The following is a 15920-nucleotide window of genomic DNA, read 5'->3' on the forward strand; positions in this document are numbered from 1 at the left end:
ATATAATATCAATTATGATTATTGAAACTATAAGGATTAACAATAAGTTTTTAATATCTTTCTCAACATATTTATTTTGAAAATTTTCATTGGTGTCTAAAACTACTGTAACATCTCAAAAATACAGTATAAAACCAAATCCTAGAATAATCACAATTAATAATATTACAGTTCAGAAAAAGAAAAGGTACGCTTATGGCCGAACGGCCTTACAACCATACTACAAAGTTTTAAGATTTACAAAACTAACTACTAGACCGAACGGTTTCAAAGAAGAAACTTAACCGATCGGTTATACAAAACAAAGAACACTCCTTTACCGAACGGTATTAAGGTTCAACCTTAACCTCTACTTCCTCCAGAGCTTCTTCTAGTAACTCTTCTCCTTCTGCTCACATCCATAGGATGATCATTGCAACAGAAATAACGACCGAACGGACAAAACATACAAGATAGAAAACAAGGTAAGCTTATGTAATTTAATTAATTCAGTAAAACATATATTTTACATAAACCTGATATACATCAAAAATTCAATCATGTAATCATCCAATCATACATTTCCAACCAAAATTATACGTCAATGCATGCAATGACCGACCACTTTACTTTGACTGTCCGGACTGTATGAATTTTGTGTAGCTACGATGTTTTTGCACCCGGGTGATGTAATAGCTGGGATGCCCTCAACAGCTGCCACCCGAGGTTAGTCTGTTCCGTCCAAGTTCACCTTATGTGTTAGCAAAATGATGAAAATGAAGTTTTGATGATGTCCAAATCAAGTCAAGAAGAAATCAAGATTCAAGATGTTATGAAGACTTGTATTGCTATGGAAAGCTTTTGTAATACTCTTAGAAATATGTATAGGACTTAGATTAGAAAAAGAAAGTGTTTTGTAAAATTACTGTAGCAAAATACTGTAGCACATTACTGTAGCAATGTACTGTAGCAATGTACTGTAGCAAAACACTGTAGCTAATCGATTAACAGGGGCTGTTAATCGATTAACGTTAATCGATTAACAGAGGGTGTTAATCGATTAACACAGTGACCGTTTGAAAAACTAGCCGTTTTTAGAGCCGTTGGACTATCCGTTGGAGTGTTAATCGATTAACCACTGTAGCTAATCGATTAACACAGTAAGAAAGGCTGAAAACGAAAAATGGAAGAGTCTTTGGATGAGTCTATAAATAGACTCTCATTTCCTCTCAAGAAGAACAATCTAGAGACACAGAAACTCTTCCCTTGTGCTTAAATACTCAGAAATTCTTGAGAATTGTGTGCTCTTGCTCAGCTAAGGAAACTCTGTCTGTAGAGTTGGTGATATACTGCTACGGTGATAGAGGAATAGCTGGTTCATCCTTGGTGTGTCTAAGGAGGTGTCTGGAAGAGGAAGTTCATCCTTCGTGAAGTATTCGGAGGAGGTGTTCATCCTTCGTGAAGTATTCGGAGGAAGTGTTTCATCCTTTGTGAAGATTCAAAGGAGGTGTTGTCTCATCTCTTGTGGCATCAAGAGAGGTGGTTTCTAAACTTTTACAAATTGTATCTTTGTGATTGTAGTTTGTAATTGTTTTGTGTTAGTGAAACTGTTTATCTTGTTTTGAGATAAGCGACTGGACGTAGGATTGGTAAGATCCGAACCAGGATAAAATCATCTGTGCAAATTTCTCTCAACCTTACTCTCTTTGTTTGTCAATATTAATTGCTAAGTAAGTTTAACTGAGTAGAAATTAAAAGGCACAAGTTAGTATTAAAAACCCTCTTGGTTTATTATTCCACGCTAACCATTCCGCTGCAGCCGCTTCTGACATTATGGACTAGGACCTCCTGCCATTCTCACACATGACTTACTCCTCTTTACTTGAGAATGAGTAATAACATAATATCAAGATAAACGCCAGTTAAGCATAACCACATTCATACTCTACTATTCAATAACCAATCATGAGATATTCCTCCCTGTAATACTCTTTCATTTCCATACTATTCCATTCATCTCACATTTTAAATATCATCATATTTAGTCATCAATACACTCAAACCGAACCAATATAAATAGATCCCCTCTTAAACCAAAACTGAACAATAACATCCATCCTAAAGACAAGACCGAACGATTTGAATACTTTTTAGACTAACATAACCGAACCCTTAGTGTAAGACCGAGCGATCTTCCACTTATACACATAACAGGACCGAACGGTCCATTCTAGATAAGACTCATCATAAGCCGAACACTCGTGATAATATTTGGACGTTTACTGGTTACTCAACAGTTACTACAAAACAATATTTTAATAGACAGAACTCCTAAGAATGTATCGAATACTAAAGAATACATATAATTTAGACTTAACCAAAAATCATAATAACTTTTGATGAAACCTGAGAACTTAAACCGAACCCTACATGCTTTAACTGAATACTATTGACTTGGACCGAATACTCTTAATTCAAATATAGTACATAATAGAGTATAATAACAATACCGAGTGCTTGGTTCAAGACCAAACACTACTGGGACCAAGCGTTTGGTTTAAGACCGAGCACTACTGAACTTATATCAAAATGAAGGAATATATATATATATATATATATATATATATATATATATATATATATATATAAATATAATTACACAACCCTTATTTTCAATGAAGAATAAAGATAACATCTACGACTTTAAGTATTATAAAATACATTGACTAAACTGATTAGGAAGCATAAAGAGGAAACTATACTTAGACCGAACGCTTACTTACAAATATACTAAGAGAAAACCGATCGGTCATTAACTGAAATTCTCCATAGAAGAAGAATCCAGTCCAGACCGAACACCCAAGGATAGACTGAATGGTCAATAATGACTCTCGGTAACAACACAAAAATTACACAGAATACTGCAGACTTAAAATCAAAACCCTATATCAATCCAGTTTGTCATCATTTATAACTCATACACTCATACAACCAAACATGCAGTAACAACAATATTTCATATTCATCCAACGATCAACAAAAATGCAACCATTCAAAACAAGAATCATAATCAAATTATATAAGCTTCCCTTACCTCTAAACGTAGCTGAACGCTCATAGATGCAGGATATGGTTCACCACTACCAGTCTTATACACTTAGAGTTCACCGATTAAGAAACTAGACCAAATACAAGAGCAGAATTGCTATCAGAATGAGATGATAAACTCATGCAACCAGAACTTGGCTTGCATGTGTCAGAAAACGAACGCTCTAAGAAGATAAAAAACTCACTAGCTTAAAACCACAACTTGATCGGTCTAAATGAAAATCCTTGATGTCGGAAGAGTTCAAGTGTTGCCTGAATGGTGATCGGAAGAAGAAAAAGATGAGAATTCTTAGAGAGAAGATGGAGGAATGAAGGAGGAGAAAATAAGGTTCAGCAGTTTGGAGAAGAAGGGTGCATGCAGAAAGTGGGACCGGATTTTAAAATTTCAGCTTATATACCCCCTGCACAAACCGATCGGTCCACTCTCCTGCAGTCACCTTTCTTCCACTTTCTGAAATTTTAAACCCTTTCTCCTACACCTGGCTTCCACTAACTTGGGGTTTTTAAGGGTTCTGACAACTACTTTTAAAATAAAGTAATAAAATATTCATTCAATATTTTCATTTTCCTTTTAGAATATAATTTATTTTGAAAGTCCTTGTTGCACACATTTTATGAAATCAATGTACATATTTCTTAAACGGTGATAAATGTAAAATATTGTCAAAAACAACTCAAATACACAAGATGAGTGTGTTAAATTATATATTAACTTTATTTACAATAGATGGCAAGAGTAGCGTCTGTAACATCCCAAAATACAGTAATTACCATAATCAGAATTAATTACATTTAACAGTAAAACAGTGCAGTCTTTACATTACTATACGAGGTTCAAAAAGCCGAACGGCTTAAAGTACAACATTAACAGGAGTTCAGAAACGAACGGTTTTACAAAATCTTAACCGAACGTCCATAATAAAAATGAAAGACTAATAAATGGAAAAACTAGCAAGCGCTCTAAGGCTCGGCTTTAACTTCTACTTCAACCAGATTAACGCCTTCCAAATTTTCTTCTTCTAGCATTTCTTCAAGTGACGCACCTCCATCTGCTCACATCCACACGGATGATTATTGCAATGACAGGACGAACGTACATAGACAACAAACAACACAAGGAAAACGAAAGGGTAAGCTTAGGTAATTTAATTTATACATCAATATATACAATAAACATTCCAATCCACACAAGCACATAGTTCAACATATAACATCATCCGAAATATATATATATATATATATATATATATATATATATATATATATATAGACTAGACCGACCGTCCGGACTGTATGAATCTGTGTAGTTACAAGCGTCCTTGCACCCGAGTGATGTAGTAACTGGGATACACTCAACAGATGCCACTCGAGGTTAGTCCGTTCTTACGTCGCCCATGTTAACTTATGGACTAAGGACCTCCTGCTATTCCCACACATGACATACTTCCTCTACATGAGGATGACTACTCACGGAACATCAGGATGAACAACAAGTCTTAACTTATCCACAGTCATACTTTACCAAATTTAATATTCAATATATGTAAGAGTCGTTCCTCCCTGGAACGCTCGTTCAAATTCCATAATCGTATAATCATTCAATATAGTGTTCACACTTCAACATCTTATAATTTATCACCATCTTCATCTTCAGTTTTAAAAGTATAAAATAACGAACATTCATACTTCTGAAGAACGAAGACGAACGCTAAAGACTAGATTTAAAAGACTCGTTGCCAATCAGAATAAGTCAACATATACTTATATGACGAACGTCACTGCTACTCAAATCAGTTGAATGAACCGACTCTTAGAAATATACAATCAATGTTCAGAATAATTTAGGTACAAAGACTCTAGGCCGAATCCAAATGGATAAAGATACAACAAGACAATTAATTAATTATACTGAGAATAATTTGTTTAAAGGGATCGACTGCCAGTCAATGACCGAACGCGATAATATACATTTACTAATAATTTGGACGCACGCTATTTACGCCCGTTTAGAAATCAAAGGTAAGGACGAGCGTTCGGTATAAGACCGAACACTACTTAGGACGAACGCTGGGTATAAGACCGAGTACTAATGAGGACGAATGCTCAGTATAAGACTGAGCGCTACTAATTTGTAAGTATAAGGGGATAATACATTATGACTTAATTTAAAATATACGGTTACCACTAGGCTGAGCCGAACGCTCAACATAGTATTTCACGGGACGTTCGTTCTTGATTAGAACTCTTTCCAAATGAAAGGATTCCTTTTTAAGCATTTTATTAGAAACCGAACGATATAAGACCGTACGATGACGAACGTATTTTATCATAGGAAGGATTTCATATTTCAGATTTTCATCTATTTCAATTACCAAGTTTCAACATATCAGTTCATACTTTATAACTTCATATCAATATCAATTTCCAAACTTTATATGATTCACATTAATCATTCATACCTCAAAGTGATAACTCATCTCATATTCATACGTATCAACCATAAACATACCTTTCAACCAACATATACTCTATTCATCCAGTACAATAACGTTCGTTCATGCATACTCAATCAGCATACATCTCATACATTCAGTTCATATCATGCTTGCATACAACATACAAGTATTAATTAAATTACTAAGCTTCCCTTACCTGGATCAGTAGTGAACGTCCTAAGAGTATGATTTTGGCTTTGCCCAACTATGGCTTTCTACCCTCCACGATCCTTCTTACGCTCTTCAACTAAGTCTAACCAAAGAAAACTCAGAGAACTCAGTTTATACCCTTGCATGCAACTGAATCTTAGTTTGCATGTAACTCAGAAACAAGCGTCCAGAGTCGAGCGACTTACCGGTTACAGAACTTGGATCTGTTCGGTTCAGATGGAAGGACACGGCGCAGGGAACGTTCCTACGGTTCTGAATGTTGAACGGAGAAGAAATGGGTGAGTAACAGTAGAGAGAAGTTGAAGGCTTTTTAGAGAGAAGTTGGAGAATATGAAAAGTTGAGTTTTGAGGAAGAAGACGATTGCATGCAGAGAGTGGGAAGAAGGTTTTTCAGAAAATTGGTTTTCTTCCCAAGTCAAACGGACGTTCTCTCACACACGGACACCTGTCTTCCACTACAAATTTCGGAACATTCCATTTGTGACACTTGGCAGGCGTGCGTCAGAGTGTGTGAGTGCGTTTTAATGAGACTGAGTGTGTGGCGAGGTGCATTAATGAGAGCTGACAGATGACTCAGCAGTGCTTTAATTGGATTGGACAGATGGCTTACGGTTAATTTTCCAAGGCCTCACAGCGTCTAACATAAATCCTAAGAAAATTTTCTTAATAGAACCAATTAATATTGCAAACAACACATCTTATATAGTGCTGATAAAAGAAAAAAACATCTTATAGTTTGTCTAAGCACTAGTTCATTAGACACAGATTTGTATGCATGATGCTTCTGAGTCTAAAATTATGAGACCAAGCAAATGTGTCTCAATCAAGGGTGCTTATAGTACTTCAATAAATATATATATATATATATATATATATATATATATATATATATATATATATATATAAAATAAATATGGAAACTATAAGGGTTAAGAATAACATTTTAATATTTTTTTTAGTATATTTATTTTCGAAATTTTTTAGATCTCTCAAAAAAATGTCAAAGTAAAGTGATGAAATATTCTTTCAATTTTTCACTCCAACATATAATTTATTTTGAAATTCGTTGATCTACATATTTTATGAAATCAAAATGTATATTTTTTAAAATAAATATAAATATAAAACATTATAAAAACAATTCGAATACAGAAGATTGAAGGGTTAAATTGTATATTAAATTTATTTGCAATTGACAAACTGACTCTAATACTAAAATATGTATATCTTATAGTTTGTATAAACATCAATCATAGAAAACGTATTTATATGAACATTTCTTTCGCAATAGAGGTCAATAGACCAAACAAGGGTGTCTCACGATGGTGCTTATATATAATATATCAATGTAAAAAAAATTATAGGTAAAATATAATATAATAACAAATATGGCTATTGAAACTATAAGGATATTAAGAATAACTTTTTATTATTAATTTTATTTTATCATGTTTATTTTGAGAATTTTCATTTGGTCTCTCAAAATAATTTTCAAACTAAAGTAGCATTCCTTCAATATATTTAGGCTTAATAGCTTATTTAGTCCCCAAGTTAAGAGCTGAATTTTTGTTTAGTACCCGGTTTTAAAAATGAGGACATTAGGTTCTCAAGTAACGAAAAATGTGTAAATTAAGTCCTCATCGTTTAACGGCGTTAAAATTGAAAACGTTGACCTGAGTGTGGATGTGAGGTGTGCAAGAAATGTGGTCGTGGCAATGACTTGGGGTAGGTTACTTGACGTGGCAGGGAAAAGGAAAACTAACAAGGCAGGGAAAAGGAAAAAAACCTCATATCAAATTGGGGAAATTAAAATATAGGGTTTCTTTATCTTGGAATGAAAAGATTAGAGAAGTGAGGTCATAGATTGGGGATTTTTGACGTTCTCGAAGGATTGAAGGTGTGCAAGGGTTGACGGTGTGGAAGAACATTGTTGACCGAAAAGGGTTAGTGAAAGAGATTGTTTAGCGAAAAGGATGGATGTTGCAATGATAGTTGTTCGAAGCGAAAGGTCCAAGCTACACTTTTTATGAGTTTTTTATGTAGTTGCTTTCCCCATGGAAGTATGTTGTCTTCTTGTCCCCTTACTATGTTGTGTTGTGGTCCCTCTTGCTGTGTTATGGTCCCTCTTGCTGTGTTATGGTCCCCCTAATAATGTTTGATTTGTAGTGGTACTGTTTGTCTGGTTCTGGTCCTCAATTAATGGGGACTATTTTTTCCTTTTGTCCTGTTAGTGCGTAGTACTATTTTTGATATGGTTTTGTTGACTGTGTGGTTGTTGTTTAAGTTGTGGTTGATGCATATTGATTTAAGGTTTAAGCCAAGATGGAATGTTGTAGGTGATACATTGAATGCTTGTGATTACTTTTGTATGGCTACAGGTGTCATAGTTGTTAGTAACGTGGCATGTTTACAACGTACATTCATGTGGAGGTCATTAAATAGTCATAGTAGATGCATGTGAAGGTCATTAACCAAGTGCATGTAGTTTGACACTTTGTTTTATATAGACATATAATAGTTGGTCAAATAAACAAAATGACTGAAACCTGATATTGAGGTAGTGTTTCACCATGGGGGTAAGTTTCTGAATGATGGGTCATTTAGATACCATGGAGGTGAAACCAGTACCTTGGTCGTTGACATGGATAGATGGAGTTATTTTGAAATCTTGTCCATACTAAAGGAGATGGGATATAGAAATGTTAAGGAGTTGTGGTATTCCCTGGGTGGTCGTGTATTAGAAGATAGGTTGGAATTGTTAAGTGATGACATAGGAGCAATGCATATCGTGAGCATTGCGTTATTGAATGGTAAAGCTCATTTGTTTGTGGTTCACATGGTATCCGAACCTGATTATATTAATATGTTGGAATATGATGTTGGTGAAGAAGGTGAGGATGGTGAAGATGGTGAAGGTAAACTTAGTGAAGGGGTTAAAGAAGAACGTGGTGAGGATGGTGAAGGTAAACTTGTTGAAGGGGTTGAAGAAAAACGTGGCGAGGATGGTGAAGGTGAAGGTACTGAAGATGGTTTAGTTGGTGATGTTGGACATGATGGTGATGAGATAGAAGATGGTTTATTTGGAGATGTTGGAGAAGAGGGTGAAGGTGGTGATGATGGTGAAGTTGGACAAGGTGGTGAAGGTGCTGAAGTTGGAGATGTTGGTGAAGTTGGCCATGAGACAGAAGTTGTTGACGAAGTGCAGGAGGAGTTTGATGTTAGTAGTTGGATAGGGTCTGATGAAGAGGCATCTTTGAGTGAAGATGAATTTGTGGATGTTGGTGTGGATGTTGATCAACAACTTGAACAACAAAATTGCGAAGGTAATGTGTTTATTGAAATGGGTACAGGAAGTGGATGCACTACCTCAAACTTCCATGCACAGGCTAGGGGCTTATCTGATAGTGAGTGGGAATCCGATAACTGTGGTAGTATATATGGAAGTGATGACTCAGATGATGAAAGTCCCCGAAATGGAGATTTTGGGATCTTCTCAGAGCCTGTAAGTATGAAAGAATATAAATGGAAATTGGGGACCTACTTTCCGGAAAAAAAAGATTTCACTGATGCAATTAGAACTTATGGAGTGCATAATGGTAGGAAGTTGAAGATTTCTAAGAATGACAAGAGAAGAATTTGTGTTAAATGTTGTGGTTCACAAGGGAAATGTTCATGGTATGCATATTGTGCATATAGGAGTACCCAATGTACATGGCAACTAAGGAAGATCATAGACATGCATACATGTAGTAGAGAATTCAACATTGGTTTAGTTACCTCGAAATGGTTAAGTGACAAATTAGAGAAGAGCATGAAACCAAATGTAGATATAAATCTGAAAAATCTACACAGTAAGTTTTCTAAAAAATGGAACATTGGTGTCTCAAGGTCTACAACAACTAAGGCAAAAGCAATGGCAACAGCCAACATTGATGGTTGTTTCAAACAACAATATGAAAGACTGTATGATTATGAACAAGAATTGCTGAGGTCAAACCCTGGGTCAATAGTGAAATTGAGTGTGGAACGATATGAGGATAAGGTTATATTCAAAAGAATTTATGTGTTTCAAAGCATGTGAGGACAGTTTTGTCTCATGTAGACCTATTATACATTTGGATGGATGTTTTCTAAAAGGAAAATATGGAGGTGAGCTTTTAACTGCTGTTGGAAGATATGGTAATGACCAGATGGTACCTTTGACATATGCTGTTGTTGAAGTAGAGAATAAGGAAACATGGACATGGTTTTTAGGGTTAATTGATGATCTTGGAGGAGGGGGATTATGTTCAAGGTGTACTTTTGTGTCAGATCAACAGAAAGTAAGTAAATAAGTACCTTTTCATTGATTATGGATGTTCATCATCCCAATATAAAACTGACTTTCATTAATTACTGTGACAGGGACTTCTGCCAGCTATACAACAACTTTTACCTGGTGTGGACCAACATTTCTGTGTAAGGCACATTTATGCAAATTTTAGGAAGAAATATCCTGGCATAAATCTCAGACAATTACTATGGAAGGCAGCAGCAGCAACACACCCCCAAGCTTGGGAATCAATGATGAGACAAATCAAGGAAGTCAACGAAGAGGCCTTTAAATACTTGATAGTTATTCCACCAAGGCAAGTACATTTCAAGTTCACATTACATTTCATATTTGGCTGAAGACATATTTCTTTTACAAATACTTAAGTTTTTCTTGTTGCAGATTTTGGTCTAGGTCAAGATTTTCAGGAACACCTATTTGTGACACACTTGTCAATAACATATCTGAAGCTTTTAACAGCGTCATCTTAGATGCTAGGGGGAAACCAATCATAACAATGTTGGAAGAGATTCGTAGCTACCTGATGAAGAGGTGGGCATCCAATAGAGAGAAGATAAGGTTGTTTCATGGTCCCATTTGTCCCAAAATTCAAAAGAGACTACACAAGGAGTTATAGAAGACAAAATATTGGATACCTAAGTAAGTAAACTACAAAACCACTTACTCATTTTCTATTTGACTGATTCCATTGTAAATTTCTTCCTAATATTGTTTTTGAATACTTTGGCAGTTGGTCAGGTATGCAAGTTTTTGAGATCAACCATACTTCCAATATTGCTGAAAAGTTTGTGGTTGATGTAGAGAAAAGAGATTGTAGCTGCAGGAAGTGGACTGTAACAGGAATACCTTGTTGTCATGCACTGACTGCCATGAGGTTTTTAAACATCAATGCAGAAGACTACATTCCAATTTGGATTAGAACCTCAACTTATGAAGAAACTTACATTCCATTAATTTTCCCTGTCGATGGACCTGAACTATGGGAAATGACTTCATATGCTGATGTTTTGCCTCCTCCGAAAAGGGTGTTCCCAGGTAGACCAAGAAAAAAAAGAAGACTAGAGAGTTGGGAGCAAATAAGGTATGATACACAACTTGGCCAAACTGGAATCCCAAAGAGATGTGGCATTTGTAGACAACTAGGGCATAGAAGAACTAATTTCCCTCAAGCACAACACCAGCAAGCAACACCACACTCCACTCAACCAACTGAACAACAACACCAGGAAGCTACACCAGTACCCACTCAAGAAAGTCAGACTACTCAAGAAGAAGACCACCAAGCTATACCACAACCCACTCAACCAAGTCAAGTTACAGAAGAACCCCAAACCGATCACACTGCAACAACACTTTAAAAATTGTTCAACTTTGACTTGTATTTTGGATATGTAATTTCAACTTTAAGTAGTTTTGCAAAGACATATTCAGGTCATGTTTGACCTTCAATATTATTTTGGATGTGATGTATTTTGCACTATATAACTATATTTTGGATGTCATGTATTATGGATGATCTGTGATGTAATTTCTTAAGTGATCTTTAATCATTAATATGATATCATTTTGGAACAGCTCTGATGTTTTATCTTCTAAAACTATAACCTGCAATGTTTTCCAGGTTGTTAAAATTGATGCTTTGGCAACTTCTTATGTGATGTTTAATGACTTTGTAGACGTTGTCAATATTGATGCTTTCAACACATTATTAATATTGATGGTTTGTATACCTTTATGCTGATGAAAAATCAAGGAAGTCTATAATTTTATGTGATGTTCATTCATTTCATAACATTCGATGGCTGTCAATGACAGGATAATGTAAATTACATAACATTGACTTGAACAATAACAGAAACAAAATCTCATTACACAAACAATGTCATTACAACCACAATTTTCATTAACTAACAAACATTACATTATAACCCCATCAAACACCACTAGAACAAAATTAAAACAAAATACATACAAAGATAATGTTAATCAACCCCATCAAACATAAAAACCCCAACAACACCTTCTCCCTTCTCTGACAAACCACAAGTGATTTTTCCAAACAAATTATCTTTCTCCTTTGCCATCCAATTGTACTATCCCTTTCATCTATGTAATCTTCAGTGCGCCATTTGAAGAAATTACATCCTCACACTTCCTCGTTTCGACTCTGCATAAACTGAACTAATATACCCCAAAATCAAAACACAACGTACAAAAAATACCTTGTAATTAGGGCACCCCCAAAAATGCTTCCCGTGATTCTTAACAGTTTTTGTGACTCTTAATACGACAAGCTCTCCACAGTAGTATATTTGGCTGCCAACCATTCCTCCTTATGAACCACCACATGAGGTCCCCCATGAGCAAGACGAGCATTGATTCATTGACATTGCCTCCACCAACCACACAATATTGCTTCCTCGACACCTACAAAACAACCTCAATCCCAACCACCCAACTTAGGGCACCCACCTCAGAAACAACGAACTTCACAGACTGAGTTAGGACGAACAACTTAGGGCAAATCTGTATGCATTTGGTTCTTCCCCTAAGCTCGTTGGAGATTAAAATGTTGGGCCAAATCTGTATGCATTTGGTTCTTCCGAATAAAAAGGACATTTTCATACCTGGCTAAACCTAAAATATGTGCATTTGCCACGTTGGATAAATAATTTGCCACATCTTTTAACCTTTAACACCGTTGCTACCACCCTAACGGACATGACTTAATTTACACAATTTTCGTAACTTGAGAACCTAATGTCTTCATTTTTAAAACCGGATACTAAATGGAAATTCAACTCTTAACTTGGGAACTAAATAACCTATTAAGCCATATATTTATTTTCACTTTAGCATACAATTTATTTTGAAATTTCTTGGTGGGTCGATTTTATGAAATTAATATGAATATTTTGTAAATAATGATATATATGTAAGATATTGTGAAAACTACTAAAAAAAACATAAGAAACGGTTGAATAATGTATTAAAACTGTTTTCAATAAATGGCTAGCTGCATTTTGAAATAGGCTATAGAAAGTTTTCATTGACAAACTCTCCGTAATGTTTAAGATTGAATATTTTATAATTTATTTAAGCACCAACTTATAAAAAACAAATTTATAGGTATGCACGTTGCCTTTACGTGTGAGGTTATCAGGCCAAACAACTGCGTCTTACGAGTATGTGTTTATAATACATTACTTGAAAAACATATAAATATCACAATATGATTTAAAAATAATTTTTTAATATTTTTTTATCTTCATATTTATTTGAAAATTTTCACTAGGTCTTTCAAAATTATTTTCAAACTGATTTAATTAAATATTCTTTCAACATGTTATTTTTATGGTTTAAACCCTCAGATGGTCCTCGTATTTATACGAGAATCTCAAATGGGTCATCGTTTTTTTTTCGGTCTCATTTGGGTCATATTTTTTGTAAAAATGAGCCAATTTTACCCTAACCGTTAAGTGCTCTCAAATGGCGTTAAGTTTAGCTGAGTTGTATTTTATATTTTGATGGCGTGGCATTGTTGATTAAAATTGATGGCTGATGTGTTTTAAAATCAAATCCACATGGCACCGCTTCTTCTTTCCTCCAACCATTGATCACCTTTCACCTCTTCCGCTCCTCCTCCGTCCAAGTTGCTTTCTTCCCACTCCCATCCTCAAACCCTCGCTCCCCAGACACACACCCTTTCTCCCTCTCAAACTAAAAAAAGCCGTCGTTGGGGGCACGTTTGTCGAACTCCTCTTCTCCTCCGCCGACGAAGCACCTCATCTTCCATTCTCTCCTTTGAATGTCAACAAGGTCATAAAGATCAGTGCTTTCAAAACTGCCCCTGTTTAGCTTAAAAAAAATTAAAACTTGTATGTTTCTGCATAACTGCAATTTATAGAGGATGGTGGTACGGACACAAAGATATATCCCATGAAAGCCGAACATTTTGTCCACCCAAAAGTGTGCCGTTTAAAACCCACAAAGCTTCTTCTGCATAGCTCCTGATGCATAAACCCTCAAATGGTCATCGGTAACATTAGGATCCAAATTGTCGACAAAAATCTGCAATTAAACTAGGGTCATGAACAAGAACAAAGAAGAGCATTTTCTATATTGCAAAGAAGTACACACAGTTGTATTATTTGGATCATGCTCATTCTGTACCCCTTGAGGATTCTGATATGATGCTGCATGTTCAAAGTACAAGTAAAAAGATGGGTAACATTATTAAACAAAAATTCTGGAAGCGGTCCGTGGAAAAAGACACCAAAAAAAGATAAAGACAAAATACTTTGAGTATTAAAGAACTGAATCCAACCAGTAGTATAAATGTATCAATATTCAATAACAGATCAAAAGTATGCAACGACCATGGGCCTCTTGATCCAGCTCCTCTCCACCTGCCTCGGCGTTGCCACCGGGAAGCACCTCGCTGAACTCTGCAGGGACTGCTCAACCCTTGTTCTCACCATGACTGTGGAAGGTGATTTAAAACACATCAGCCATTCAATTTTAATCAACAATGCCACACCATCAAAATATGAAATACAACTCAGCTAAACTTAACGTCGTCTAAGAGCACTTAACGGTTAGGGTAAAATTGGTTCATTTTTACAAAAAATATGACCCAATTGAGACCGAAAAAAAAACGATGACCTATTTTTCCATATAAATACGAGGACCATCCGAGGATTTAAACCTATTTTTACTTAATATAATTTATTTTGGGAATACTTAGTGCACATATTTTATGAAATCATGTATATTTTTTAAAAATAAAGATAAATGTAAATATTGTGAAACACAACTAAAATGCACAATTGTTAGAATCGATACACAACCAACAAAATATGATAAGTTATAGATTTAAAAATGTTTCGACAGGATTTAGATCCCTAATCCAAAACATTCAAAGTTGTCCGCTCCATCATCCAGTTGCGTTGTCTTCTCTCTTCTCCTTGTCCAAGACGCGGGGGAGGGTACCTGTAAAAGACACTCCGACGCTCAAGTCAATGACTTTGCGTAAAAATCTTATAATCAAGATTAGTTATCAATGACTTTGCGTAAAAATCTTGTAATCAAGATTAGTTATCAGAGTTAAAAGTTCAGTTAAAAGTTACGTGTCCTCTTTGTCAGACAAATATTTATAAATTATAATGAGTTTACCGTTAGGTCTGACTCATTAATCACCAATGAATGACATTATTAATTGTCAATAAATGACAATTATTTTCATTAACTCCCTGGCAGTTATTACTATTGATTATCTTAACGGTTTTTTTATCGATCGGTTCATTGACCTGAGAGATATCATCGGTCAGCCGACTCTTCTGCACTTTTACCGTTTGGTCGGTTATGAGGCTATAGTAACAAAAAACTTTGATACATGTGTATATATATGATGAGGTCTAATTGGTTCAAATTGAAAATTTTCTTTATTTCTTATGGCTAACATAAAATAATCTGTTCTTGAAACTAACAACTTAAATCAATTTGACCTAATTGAAATATTTTGACTTTTTGCTATTAAAATGCATAACATATTTATTAATATTGATCTCGATATTCAAACAACATACAATATTCTTGTATAAAATCAAACATTATGACCACATCATTTTAACATCCAAATCATCTATCCCCAAGATACAATAAAAACCTAACTAGTTTTTCTTACATTTTAATGTTTGTTTGCTAAAGCTTAAGCTCCCAACTCTACTAATCTAAACAAGATTAATATTAGACAAAACTTTCTCTAAAACTAAAAGAAACTTTCTCTAAAACAAAATCTGATCAAACAAACTAGTTCTCTTTTTCACCAAGAT

Source organism: Vigna angularis, chromosome 6 (genome assembly GCF_016808095.1).
Source record: "Vigna angularis cultivar LongXiaoDou No.4 chromosome 6, ASM1680809v1, whole genome shotgun sequence".
Classification (NCBI taxonomy): Eukaryota; Viridiplantae; Streptophyta; class Magnoliopsida; order Fabales; family Fabaceae; genus Vigna; species Vigna angularis.